Source organism: Bos indicus x Bos taurus, chromosome 1, assembly GCF_003369695.1.
Source record: "Bos indicus x Bos taurus breed Angus x Brahman F1 hybrid chromosome 1, Bos_hybrid_MaternalHap_v2.0, whole genome shotgun sequence".
Classification (NCBI taxonomy): domain Eukaryota; kingdom Metazoa; phylum Chordata; class Mammalia; order Artiodactyla; family Bovidae; genus Bos; species Bos indicus x Bos taurus.
Window position 1 is genome coordinate 73,925,510 of NC_040076.1, and position 13,724 is coordinate 73,939,233.

Consider the following 13,724-nt stretch of genomic DNA (forward strand, 5'->3'; position numbering starts at 1 on the left):
CTTTATGTTCCCCAACTATTTCAATTGAGTCATCACTGAAGGCTGTGGTTCATGATTTTATGCAGGAGAGTTATTGTGAGCATTTATAAAGCCATCCTGCTTATGAGCTAAATTTATTATGTTTGCCAGGTTAATCTGTTTTCTCTAATCGGACACTTAATCATCGGCTCTCCTCCTTGCATTATAGATTCATGAATGTGAACCAAGGAGGGTTGCTCAGTCAGAACAAAATGATAAATTATCTTTTCATTTTTGGGGGGTATTTGTGATTAAATGCATCATGATAGAATTAAAATGAAATAAATCTTGTAATTTTACTTCTAGATCCCTGCCAGGTATAGATAAAATGCATTCGGTTAAGAGTAAATTCAATTTGATGCCTGAATGGAATTTGTAGGAGAAACAGAGAAAGCTTTGTTGTTCAGGAGAACTCTGAGTTCTCTCTTCCTTTCTACAAATTGGAGAGATACTTAATCACTCCTCATTGGTACTCTACGGATGAACAGTACAGAATTAAAATTTCTATCCAGAAAGAATGAGGAATTAGTGTAGGGTAGTTATAGCCAGTTTGCCTGAATCCAGAGTTGTAGTCCTGGGATGTCAAGGGCTATACATGATATGTGATGGGACCAGGTATTAGATTACAACCAAATAACTCATTCCCATTATTTTGGCTATTATATTAAGTGAAGCACCGCATGGATGACACTTTAAGTTGCTGCCTAGTTAGGTGAAAGGGTTGAAACATATTGAAATAACCATAATGGAGATACTTTTGTCATGTTTGTTGTAAAATGAATAAAGTCCAGCAAAAGCCCAGTGTTAACAGGAATCATTATTTGCCTTTTTAACATATGTACTCTAAAATCAATTGGCAATGTGTGACGTTACTCCTCAAAAGAACTCTTGGTTTGGTTTGGTTTTAATAGAAGAAGAGCTAATGTACAGCGTTGTGCTAATCTCTGCTGCACAGCAAGGTAACTCAGTTGTACACATGTAAACATTCTTTTTTATATCCTTTTCCATTATGGTTTATCACAGGATCTTGAATATAGTTTCCTGTGCTATACTTTAGGACCTTATTGTTTATCCAGAAGAACTCTATTTTTTAATGCATATTTTACAAGTAGCAAAGCACTTTCCTATTCTTTCTCTCGTTTGAGCCTGACAGCAAATGCATGATTCCTCAGGTTCTGGAAGTCACTCTGAGGCCTGAGCCATGGAGTTCCTCACTCAGGGCCTCCCCCTGGGAAGGGTCCAGATCAGGTCTCTTAGTCAAGAGCTCTTCCTCACAGCCTAGATGTCCACTGACAGATGAATGGATAAAGAAGTTGTGGTACATATACACAATGAAATATTACTCAGCCATAAAAAGGAATGAATTTGAGTCAGTTGAACTGAGGCAGATGAACCTACAGCCTGTTATACGAAGTGAAGTAAGTCAGAAAGGGAAAACAACTATCATATATTAACATATATACATGGAATCCAAAAAGATGGTACTCATGAACCTGTTTGTAGGTCAGGAATAGAGACGCAGACATAGAGAACAGACTTGTGGGCACAGCAAGAGAAGGAGAGAATGGGATGAATTGAGAGAGTAGCACTGAGACATATACATTACCATATACAAAACAGACAGCTGGTGGGAAGTTGCTGTATAACACAAGGAGCTCAACGTCGTGCTCTGTGACAACCTAGGGAGGTGGGATGGGGGGCAGTGGGATGAAGGTTCAGAAGGGAGGGGATATATGTATACTTATGGCTGATTCACATTGTTATACAGCAGAAACCAATAAAACATTGTAAAGCAATTATCCTCCAATTAATAATGAATTTTAAAAAGAGCTCATCCTCTACCCTGACTCCCTCTTTTGTTAGATATTAAAAGCAATGTCTTCCTTTTAGGTGAAAAAACTGCAAAAACAAAAGGCCTATACAAATACACAGTGAATGAGACTTCATGCAAAAATGATGTGATGATCTCATGACCTTAACTGAGATACTTGCTGAAACGACGCAGAGGTTTTTGGCTACAAGAGCATAACAGATGAGAGTGGAGACAAGCATATACTTCCAATGCAGCCCCCAAAGTCAATGCTGCAAAAAATAAAAGCTTTTTTCTCTACTTGACTATCCAGGCAACATGTCTGCTCAGATTGCATTTTGGTATGGAGTTCTTGAGCCTCTCATTCAATGGGTTTTGTACATTCTTGGTCAATATGGTTGGAACTAGAAATCTGTTTCCCTACTGAGTCCTTATGCAGTACATATCCAGGCTATGTGATGTCTCTGCGACTCTGTTTCCCAATGGTTATGTGCATGTGAAATTACTCAGCTTGGTGTGTTAAGCTGAGCCAAGTGTCTGAGGCAGTTAAGGGGACTGAATGATTGGAAAACAAGTGGAGAAAAGGAAGATTTAATGGAGCCCAGGTCAGAGGCACAGAAACCTATCAGCAAGTGGCAAGGAAGGAAGAACAGGGGCATGCCTTCTATAGAGGAAGTTGCCTGTATTCTGCCCAGGAAAAGGACAGTGGAAAAGCCCTGGACAGTGAGTTAGGAGTCTTTAGTTCTAATCCCGGAGAAGGCAATGGCACCCCACTCCAGTACTCTTGCCTGGAAAATCCCATGGACAGAGGAGCCTGGTAGGCTGCAGTCCATGGGGTCGCTAGGAGTCGGACACGACTGAGCGATTTCACTTTCACTTTTCACTTTCATGCATTGGCGGAGGAAATGGCAACCCACTCCAGTGTTCTTGCCTGGAGAATCCCAGGGACGGGGGAGCCTGGTGGGCTGCCATCTCTGGGGTTGCAGAGTCGGACACGACTGAAGCGACTTAGCAGCAGCAGCAGCAGCAGTTCTAATCCCAGTTCTTCCACTTGCTAGCTATGTGACACAGGGTATGTTCCTTAAACCTGAGCCTCAGTTATACACATAGGAAATGAGAAAAGAAATGACATAGCCTTCCATGTTCACAGATGTACAAAAAGATCTTTTAATTATACAAAAAAAAAAACCACCTGAATATAAGAAAGAGTGCATTCAAACAATGATTGGTCAATAGATGTGACACAGGGGTGTCCTTGAAACTGACACATTTCACCCTACTCAGGAAGAGAAATGGCTAAATATCTACATAATATTCCTGTTCTTGCTTTCCTATTTGCTTTTTTCTGTTTTAAATGTAGATCAAACTGTCTTATTTATTAATTGTAACGTTTATATACTATAAATATCTGTCCCTTAAAAGTGATACTGACAATGCAGTTAAACCTTTATTGTCTTTTATTAGTCTAATAAAGAAAAGCTCATCACTAAAAAGAGGCCACAAATGTAAATGATTTCAGGGACTTTGCCCTAAGGGGAAATCATACAAAGCGTTTGGGAAAAGGGAGTTCTGACTCAGTCCTCTATAAAATGGTAAATTTCTGAACAAAATCTTAAAGCACAAGTGTTTACAGGACTCTCGGTGACAAGAAAAATGGTAGTAAATGTGCCTTAGCACTAAAATTCCGGTATCCATGGAAACCTGTGAAGTTCTGTAAGTGCAGGCACATGGCCTATGTGTTTACTGAAGGTCTGAGGCAGTGATGGGTGGGTTACTGTGTTATGAAAAGCTGACAGATTTCAGGGAGCTGCTCAGCACAGCCCTCTGCTAAACGTAATTACAGAGAAATTCAGAAATCTCAGTCATTACCAATAAAAAAGATGTTTACATATTTACATTTACTTATATCTCTCAGAATACAGGAAATTAAGTCAGATTTTAATTCAGAAAAGTCTTGAGAAACCATCAGAATTTCCTTCTTCCCACATATTTGTAGCTACTTTAGAAATTATCTAGATTTTCCATGTGGTCATACTCAGATATTTCTCGAGTGTTGGGAAAAGTCACAGTTTTTATCAAAATGATTATTCCTAGGACTTTAAATGTGTTCCTGGTCAGTGTGTATAATGGCTTTAAAGGCAATGAACATAATAATATTGGAAAGAAAGAATTATCTACAGATTTCTGAAGTGCTTATTTAACCAGGGACCAGGAACCAAGATTCTAATTAAACAAGAAAACAATACTATTCATATCCATAGAGGCGTATTCTTACAGTGCTCTATTTTTTTTTAAACCCACATACCATCTCATTTAGTACGTATATCAATTTAGTGGATATTATTATCTCCATTTTCCCTTGAATTTGCAAGACCTGGATTTTTTTTTCAAATATTGTTCTAGGTTTTATTGATTTAAAAATGATCTGTATTTTGGTTATGAAAGTGTTAGTCACTCAGTTGTCTGACTCCATAAAATGGAGTGACCCCATGAACTATAGCCCACCAGACTTCTCTGTCCATGAAATTCTGTAGACAAGATTACTGGAGTGGGTTGCCATTCCCTTCTCCAGGGGATCTTCCAAACCCAGGGATCAAACCTGGGTCTCCTGCATTGCAGAGATTCTTTACTATTTGAGCCACCAGGGAAGCCGGTACATTAAAACAGGTAAAATTATTAATGAGTTTTAAAAACACAAACACAGAAGTTTTCTAATAAAAACATTTCTTTTCACGTTTGGTTCTCTGAAGATATGCTGTTCGATATTCCAGCCATATTAGTGGCTCCTGGATGCTTGAAATGTGGCTGGTGTCACATGTCAAAATGGTAATATCTGAATATATTCAGTTAAGTAAAATATGACCTTAATTTGACTTGTTTTTACTTTTTAAATATACTTACTAAATGCTCTAATGAAACTATCCAGAGCCTTCCAAAGACGTCTATTTTTGGTCATTTCCAGCCTCACTCAGTCTCAGAATTGACTTGCCATATGTTTCATCAGAATAAGGAGATTAGAAGCGCTGATTGTTTCCTTGAAAAAGAAATCCTTTCAATCATATTTCCTTTCTTGGTCCAGTTTCTTTTTCACCCATGTGATTCTCCATGGCAAAATCTCAGTAAGCAAATCTTTCTTACATCTTCTCCTTTGTTGTTGCTTCCAGGGAGGCAATGAGGCCTTTGCATATGCTATTCCCTTTTCCTGGAGCACTCCTTCTCACTCCCACCCCCAATATCTGCCTGACGTATTCCCTCACTTCCTTTAGGTCTCTCAAATATCACTTTATCCACCTATATATAATATCACTCCATCACTTCCCAGACCCCATATGCTTCATAATTGTTCATCATAATTCTTAACTCTAGTTGATATATATTTATTATTGGTTGTCTTTCCTCCTATAAGCAGGGACATTGTTTATTTTGTACATATGAACCCCCTATCATAGTACAGTGCCTGGTGCATAATAAGCTTTCAACAGTTTTTGAGTGAATACTTCAGCACATGAATGATATCAACCCCTCTGTCAGTGTCTCTGAAATTCTCTGGGCTTTCTTGTTGCAAGATGGCTACAGCAGCTCCTACCATCATGTCCTTACATAACCACGTATAGAAGTAAGAAGCAGTGGGGAGAGAGCCTTTTCCTCCTGCACTGCTCTCTTAACAGGGAGAAAACAGGGAGAAGAATTTTTCTAGAATCTTCCAGATTTCCCTTCATATTTTATTGACTAGAACGGGGTCAGGGGTTACTTCTATTTGCAAAAGAGGCTGAGAAAGTGAGTATTTGGCTTTTCTAGGCTTTTAAAGAAGGACACAGGCAGGTGAGACTCATATGACTAATGAAACCACCATGCTGATAAAATTATGTGCTTCATATACTCCGGTTATATCACACAGCTGATTAGAGACTTAGCAAACCATGCGACTTAGTAAACCAGAAGCACTCAGTAAGTGCTTTCACCCTGTAATGCCTATTTCTTCCACCCTTCACTTCTTGAAAATGTAGCCATCTATATGACTTATCTTTCCAATTTAATTACAGTTCATTAAATGAAAATATTTTCACATAATTATGTGGAAAAAATTACACATGTAATTCTGTTAGAGAAGGTTGGTAGAAGGGTATAACAAGGGAGAGAACTGAATTGTTAAATAAAAGAAAATGGCCAAAGGGACAAGACCAGAAGAGCTGAGAAAAGGTCTGCTGTGTCAGTGGTGGGAGTTGGGGAGTAAAGACAAAAGCCAGAAGCCATCCTACTTGATATCACATACTTATTCATGATTTGCAAAAGAATAAGACCAGGTTTTGATGTAACATTTGGACATATCTTTCTCTCTTTAAATAATGTGTCAAAACTTGGTTCTTGGCAGGTTGATAACTATAACCCAGGACAGTGTCCTTCAAGTTCCAAGGGCATCTGGAAAAGACTCAGATTCTGATGCCAGATAAGCTCTCCTCTTCACGTCATTTATGAGCAATCAGTGGCGTAATGTATCAACTAGAGAGTGAAGACATAATTCAGGTCTTATATGTAGGGCAATAGATGAGAAAGCAATCTGTACAGAACACCAAGTGAGGAGGGAGAGAGGAAGCAAGGAAAGCCTTCTTACCTTTTCACCTCAAGCACTTTGCGTCCCCTGCATCTAGTTCTCTGGTGCAAAAGAAAATAATGGCTCTGAATCTCAGAGCCCTAGAATCAAGTCTGAAAATGTGGACCTGAAGATTACAGATGCTAACACTCCCGGACTTTCGAGTAAGTCCTGTATAATATGATCATAAGACACTGTGTAACCCCACTGTTTTCTCTTGCAGCCTTTTAAAGAGTAAGCAGGGAGTTTTTGTTTTGTTTTGTTTTTTGTTTTATGTTCTGTAATGATAGTTATGATGACATGTGACACAGGCATTTTGAGCTATGTGATATTTGAATGCCTAGCCACTCGGATCTCTTTTTCAACAAAGCATGGATGGGAAACCGGTAAAATAAAATTAATAAAAAATGAGCACTAGCTGTGAAATCTTTTGTCAAATGTGATATCTGGGATAAGCACCCAGGCCTGTTGCCCTCTGGTTCACATATAGTACATTTTATCAAATTGGCATGTTCTCCAGTCTATTAGCGGAGAAGGCAATGGCACCCCACTCCAGTACTCTTGCCTGGAAAATCCCATGGATGGAGGAGCCTGATGGGCTGCAGCCCATGGGGTTGCGAAGAGTTGGACACGACTGAGCGTCTTCACTTTCACTTTTCACTTTCATGCATTGGAGAAGGAAATGGCAACCCACTCCAGTGTTCTTGCCTGGAGAATCCCAGAGACGGGAGCCTGGTGGGCTGCTGTCAGTGGGGTCGCACAGAGTCGGACACGACTGAAGAGACTTAGCAGCCAGTCTATTAGAAAATGGCTTTCAGTTCTTTTTGTGGAATAATCAACAAAGAAAAGAAAGAGATACTGGATATTAAAGGTGAACACTTTGCCCTTGAGTTAACTTGATTTCCATCAAATTCTAGTGCTTGCTGTGTATGAGCCTCTGGCCAGGCTGAACTCTGAAAGGTAAGAAGGACAGATTGCCTGGAGGTGGGCTTCAGCTCTGCCACGTGTAGTATTGTGATTGTGGCAGATTACTAAATCTCTGTTCCCAATTTTCCCAACTTTTATGAAGACCTATCTTTTTAGATTAATGTGAGGATTAAACAAATTAATAAATAGTAAATACTTAGAAAGTGCTGTTTGCTAAGTTGCTTCAGTCGTGTCTGACTCTACGCGACCCTATGACTCTAAACTACCAGACTCCTCTGTCCATGGGGTTTTCCAGGCAAGAATACTTGAGTGGGTTGCCATGCCCTCTTCAATACTTAGAATAGCACCTGGCAAATGCTATGTAAATGTTAGCTATTATTGTCATTGTCCCTACCCAAAGTAGACATGTGGTCAGTGAGTAGACACTTGGAAGGATATAGTGGAGGCAGATTTTTGACTAAGTAGATTTGAGGACACAAGGAAAACATAAATATTTTGTTTCCAAATAAAAAAAGAATTGCAAAAGAAATTATAGCATGATATTTACTTCCATATGTCTTACTTACAAAAGACATTACCTTACGTAAAATGGATCACAGATGTCCATATATCTCTAGCTGGGACTATTCATAAAACTTGACTGCCTGGAAAATTATGCATATTCATGTGTATATGTAAAATTAGACATAAAACAGTGACTTCAAGTCACTGAATTACCTGGAAAATTTATCCAGAAACCAGTCATTCAACTCAGGAAATGAAATTGTTGAAATCAAGTTTTTGGCTCAGGTGACCCTTTTCTTTTTTTTCTTCTCTGTCCACACTTATCTGATTGATTGCCTTAGGACCACAAAACCAGCTAAACAGGGAGGTATCTTCTGGGCTGCCTGGAACAGCTTCCCTCCCCACTTTTTTCTTTATTTAACAGATTACTAATCTTAACTCTGCCCAGGGCGGCCTGAAGCTCTGCTTCTTAATGTTAAACTTTGAGTGATTGTCTGTGGCTTATTGCTACAGGGAATGACAAGAATCCTCAGACTACTGATTCTCAGTATCTGACTTATCCTGCTAAGGCTGTCCTTTTAGAGGCCAGAACCTGGGATTTTGCATGTAAACTACAGAGCTGTTATATCCGAAGCAAAATGACCTGCAATGAGCAGAAGGGCACAGACATGTAAATGCGTGGATGTTTCCTGATGGGGCTGCTGCAAAGGACGTCTGCCTGCAGGTCTTTGCAGTAGGTACCTCAGTTCAGTTACTCATTCATGCCTGACTCTTTGTGACCCCATGGACTGCAGCACACCAGGCCTCCCTGTCCATCTCCAACTCCCAGAGTTTACTCAAACTCATGTCCATTGAGTCGGTGACGCCATCCAGCCATCTTATCCTCTGTTGTCCCCTTTTCCTTCTGCCTTCAATCTTTCCCAGCATCAGGGTCTGCTCCAGTGAGTAATTTCTTTGCATCAGGTGGCCAAAGTATTGCAGTTTCAGCTTCAGCATCAGTCCTTCCAATGAATACTCAGGACTGATTTCCGTTAAGATGGACTGGTTGGACCTCCTTGCAGTCCACGGGACACTCAAGAGTCTTATCCAACACCACAGTTCAAAGGCATCAATTCTTCTGCACTCCACTTTCTTTATAGTCCAACTCTCACTTCCATACGTGACTAATGGAAAAACCATAACTTTGACTAGATGGACCTTTGTTGGCAAAGTAATGTCTCTGATTTTTAATATGCTGTCTAGGTTGGTCATAATTTTTCTTCCAAGGAGCAAGAATTTTTTATTTTCATAGCTGCAGTCACCATCTGCAGTGATTTTGGAGCCCCCCAAAAATGAAGTCTCACTGTTTCCATTGTTTCCCCATCTATTTGCCAAAAAGTGACGGGACCAGATGCCATGATCTTTATTTTTTGAATGTTGAGTTATAAGCCAACTTTTTCACTCTCCTCTTTCACTTTCATCAAGAGGCTTTATAGTTCTCTGCTTTCTGCCATAAGGGTGGTGTCATCTCTGTATCTGAGGTTATTGATATTTCTCCTAGCAATCTTGATTCCAGCTTGTGCTTTCTCCAGCCCGGCATTTTGCATGATGTACTATGCATCAAGTTAAATAAGCAGGGTGGCAATATACAGTCTTGATGTACTCCTTTTCCTATTTGGAACCAGTCTGTTGTTCCATGTCCAGTTCTAACTGTTGCTTCTTGACCTGCATACAGATTTCTCAAGAGGCAGGTCAGGTGGTCTGGTATACCCATCTCTTTCAGAATTTTCCCCAGTATGTTGTGGTCCACACAGTCAAAGGCTTTGGCATAATCAATAAAGCAGAAATAAATGGTTTTCTGGAATGCTCTTGCTTTCTTGATGATCCAACCCAAGTTGGCAATGTGATCTCTGGTTCCTCTGCCTTTTCTAAATCCAGCTTGAACATCTGGAAGTTCACAGTTCATGTACTGTTGAAGCCTGGCTTGGAGAATTTTGAGCATTACTTTGCTAGCGTGTGAGATGAGTGTAATTGTGCGATACTTTGAGCATTCTTTGGCATTGCCTTTCTTTGGGATTGGAATGAAAACTGATCTTTTCCAGTCCTGTAACCACTGCTGAGTTTTCCAGATTTGCTGGCATATTGAGTGCAGCACTTTCACAGCATCATCTTTCAGGATTTGAAATTGCTCAACTGGAATTCCATCACCTCCACTAGCTTTATTTGTAGTGATGCTTCCTAAGGCCAATTTGACTTCGCATTACAGAATGTCTGGCTCTAGGTGAGTGATCACACCATTGTGATTATCTGGGTCATGAAGATCTTTTTTGTACAGTTCTTCTGTGTGTTCTTGCCACCTCTTCTTAATATCTTCTGCTTCTGTTAGGTCCATACCATTTCTGTCCTTTATTGTGCCCATCTTTGCATGAAATGTTCCTTTGGCATCTCTAATTTTCTTGAAGAGAGCTCTAGACTTTCCCATTCTATTGTTTTCCTCTATTTCTTTGCACTGGTCACTGAGGAGGGCTTTCTTATCTCTTCTTGCTATTCTTTGGAACTCTGCATTCAAAGGGGTTTATCTTTCCTTTTCTCCTTTGCCTTTCAATTCTCTTCTATTCACAGCTATCTGTAAGCCCTCCTCAGACAAACATATTTCTTTTTTACATTTCTTTTCCTTGGGGATGGCTTGATCCCTGCCACATGTACAATATCACAAACCTCGGTTCATAGTTCTTCATAGTTCATAGATCTAATTCCTTGAATCTATTTGTCACTTCTACTGTATAATCGTAAGGGATTTGATTTAGGTCATACCTGAATGGTCTAGTGGTTTCCCCCACTTTCTTAAATTTAAGTCTGAGTTTGGCAATAAGGGATTCATGGTCTGTGTCACAGTCAGCTCCCAGTCTTGTTTTTGCTGACTGTATAGAACTTCTCCATCTTTGGCTGCAAAGAATATAATCTGTTTTTCATATTGACCATCTGGTGATGTCAATGTGTACAAGTCTTCTCTTGTGTTGTTGGAAGAGGTTGTTTGCTATGACCAGTGCGTTCTCCTGGCAAAACTCTATTAGCTTTTGCCGTGCTTCATTCTGTACTCCAAGGCCAAATTTGCCTGTTATTTCAGGTATTTCTTGATTTCCTACTTTTGCATTCCAGTCCCCTATAATGAAAAGGATATCTTTTGGGAGTGTTATTTCTAGAAGGTCTTGTAGGTCTTCATAAAACCGTTCAGCTTCTTCAGCATTACTGGTCTGGGTGTAGACTTGGATTACCGTGATATTGAGTGGTTTGCCTTGGAAATGAACAGAGATCATTCTGTTTTTGAGATTCCATCCAAGTACTGCATTTTGGACTCTTGTTGAGTATGATGGCTGCTGCTGTTGCTGCTGTTAAGTCGCTTCAGTCGTGTCCGACTCTGTGCAACCCCATAGACGGCAGCCCACCAGGCTCCCCTGTCCCTGGGATTCTCCAGGCAAGAATACTGGAGTGGGTTGCCACTGCCTTCTCCAATGCAAGCAAGTGAAAAGTGAAAGGGAAGTTACTCAGTCGTGTCTGACTCTTAGCAACCCCATGGACTGCAGCCCACCAGGCTCCCCTGTCCATGGGATTCTACAGGCAAGAGCACTGGAGTGGGGTGCCATTGCCTTCTCCTGCTGCATTTCTTCTAAGCGATTCTTGCCCATGGTAGGAGATATTTTGGTCATCTGAGTTAAATACACCCATTCCAGTCCATTTTAGTTCACTGGTTACTAAAATGTTGACATTCACTCTTGCCATCTCCTATTTGATCACTTCCAATTTGCCTTGATTCGTGGACTTAACATTCCAGGTTCCTATGCAATATTGCTCTTTAAAGCATCTAATTTTACTTCCATTACCAGTCTCATCCACAACTGGGTATTGTTTTTGCTTTGGTTCCATCTCTTCTTTCTTTCTGGAGTTATTTCTCCACTGATCTCCAGTAGCATATTGGGCACCTACCGACCTGGGGAGTTCATCTTGCAGCGACCTATCTTTTGCCTTTTCATACTGTTCATGGGGTTCTCAAGGCAAGAATTCTGAAGTGGTTTGCCATTCCCTTCTCTGATGGACCACATTTTGTCAGAACTCTCCACCATGACCCGACTGTCTTGGGTGGCCCTACACTGCATGGCTTATAGTTTCATTGAGTTAGACAAGGCTGTGGTCCATGTGATCAGATTGGTTAGTTTTCTGTGACTGTGGCTTTCAGTCTGTCTGCCCTCTGATGGAGAAGGGTAAGACGCTTATGGAAGCTTCCTAATGGGAGAGACTGACTGAAGGGAAAATTGGGTCCTATTCTGATGGGCGGGGCCATGTTCAGTAAATCTTTAATCCAATTTTCTGTTGATAGGTGGGGCTGTGTTCCCTCCCTGTTATTTACCAAGAAAAACACCTATTTCTGCTTTATTGACTATGCCAAAGCCTTTGACTGTGTGGATCACAATAAACTGTGGAAAATTCTGAAAGAGATGGGAATACCAGACCATCTGACCTGCCTCTTGAGAAACCTATATGCAGATCAGGAAGCAACAGTTAGAACTGGACATGGAACAACAGACTGGTTCCAAATAGGAAAAGGAGTACGTCAAAGCTGTATATTGTCACCCTGCTTATTTAACTTCTATGCAGAGTACATCATGAGAAACGCTGGACTGGAAGAAACACAAGTTGGAATCAAGATTGCCAGGAGAAATATCAATAACCTCAGATACACAGATGACACCACCCTTATGGCAGAAAGAGAAGAAGAACTAAAGAGCCTCTTGATGAAAGTGAAAGAGGAGAGTGAAAAAGTTGGCTTAAAGCTCAACATTCAGAAAACGAAGATCATGGCATCCGATCCCATCACTTCATGGCAGATAGATGGGGAAACAGTGGAAACAATGGCTGACTTTATTTTTGGGGGCTCCAAAATCACTGAAGATGGTGATTGAAGCCATGAAATTAAAAGATGCTTACCCCTTGGAAGGAAAATTATGACCAACCTAGATAGCATATTCAAAAGCAGAGACATTACTTTGCCAACAAAGGTTCATCTAGTGAAGACTATGGTTTTTCCAGTGGTCATGTACAGATGTGAGAGTTGGACTGTGAAGAAAGCTGAGTGCCGAAGAATTGGTGCTTTTGAACTATGGTGTTGGAGAAGACTCTTGAGAGTCCCTTGGACTGCAAGGAGATCCAACCAGTCCATTCTAAAGGAGATCAGTCCTGAGTGTTCATTGGAAGGACTGATGCAAAAGGTGAAACTCCAATACTTTGGCCACCTCATGGGAAGAGTTGACTCATTTGAAAAGACTCTGATGCTGGGAGGGATTGGGGGCAGGAGGAGAAGGAGACAACAGAGGATGAGATGGCTGGATGGCATCACTGACTTGATGGACATGAGTTTGAGTAAACTCCGGGAGTTGGTGATGGACAGGGAGGCCTGGCATGATGCAATTCATGGGGTCACAAAGAGTCGAACACGACTAAGCGACTGAACTGAACTAAACTATGGTGAAAGTAATGAAGATTATGGTGACCTCCTTCAAAAGGTCCCAAGTATGCACTGCTACACTCAGTGCCCTCAGCCCAGCAGCAGGCCACCATCAACCCATGCCTCCACCAGAGACTCCTGGACCTCAGGACTGTTTAAACACATCTTTAATTACTCATGTTAAATGGTAGTATGGTCTGCCATGAATATTAATGGTGACCATTGGCTATGACGCCTAAACTATTTGGAAACAGCACTAATGTCTCCAGAAAGCCTGTAAACTACTGGGGAAACAAATACATAAAAGAGTAGAAGCAAATGTAAGGGGAAAAACATACAAAAACCGCTCTCCTATCCAGGAAACACCCATTGCTTTACTGGGTTACCTTTTCATG